Source organism: Perognathus longimembris, chromosome 18 (genome assembly GCF_023159225.1).
Source record: "Perognathus longimembris pacificus isolate PPM17 chromosome 18, ASM2315922v1, whole genome shotgun sequence".
NCBI lineage: Eukaryota > Metazoa > Chordata > Mammalia > Rodentia > Heteromyidae > Perognathus > Perognathus longimembris.
Genome location: NC_063178.1, coordinates 45964003 through 45964996, shown reverse-complemented (window position 1 = coordinate 45964996; position 994 = coordinate 45964003).

The window sequence follows — 994 nt, the reverse complement described above, 5'->3', positions numbered from 1 at the left end:
CAAGGCACACTGGCCTCGTAGAAAATTATCAGAGGACAGGATTATTTCTATTTGGTTCTGTGTGTGTGTGTGTGTGTGTGTGTGTGTGTGTCTGTGTCTGTGTCCTTCTCTATCAGTCTACCTATACAGCTATAGTATATATAATATGTAGTTGTATATATGTATTTAGTATATACATATACTTGTATGTATACATGTGTATATGTGTGCATATATATGTACACACACATATATAAATATATATGCATATATATGTGCACACAGGTTAGGTCCACCCAGGAATATTGGCCCTTGTTTTTTTTCTCTCCATCTATAACCAGCCGTAGACCCCCCACCCATCCCCTTTGTTCCCTCTGCATTCAAGACTGCACCTGGTCTTCCACCAGTACCTGTAGCCAAGGTAACAGGTCACCACCCACCTGCATGACAGTGGAGGTCCTCTCAGCTCTGAGATCACTTCCTTCTCCTCTGAGGTCACTCCCTCATTCACTTCAGTCATGCCTCCTTTCCTTCCCTTATGGAATCTCTCTTCATGAGTAGTCAGGCAGCTGTGTGCTAGGCCCTACTCTAGAGAAGAGCTCAGAAGTTTGTCCCTCCCAAATAAACTATTTTCTGCCAGAACTACATGGCTGTCTACTTTCACCAACCATATATAAATATACATACACCTATGCATGTGTGTGTATATATATACATACATACATTCTCTCTTTCTCTCTATATATATGTATACATATGTGTGTGTTGTGTGTTTGTTTTGTCACAACAAATCTCTCTATATATACATACATATGGAGAGAGAGCCCTAGCCTAGTTTGTTTCTGTGTATGTGTGTGCATGTGTCTATGCTCAGTGCCTGGATCAATACCATTACATGCTTATTTGATGTAATGTGTAAGGACAATCAGCTCCTTCCCAGATAATCCTCTGTAGCTAGAGTCTCTCCTTTCAGAATCCCTGCTCTGTCTATATCTAGGTTAAGGCTGGTCCTTCC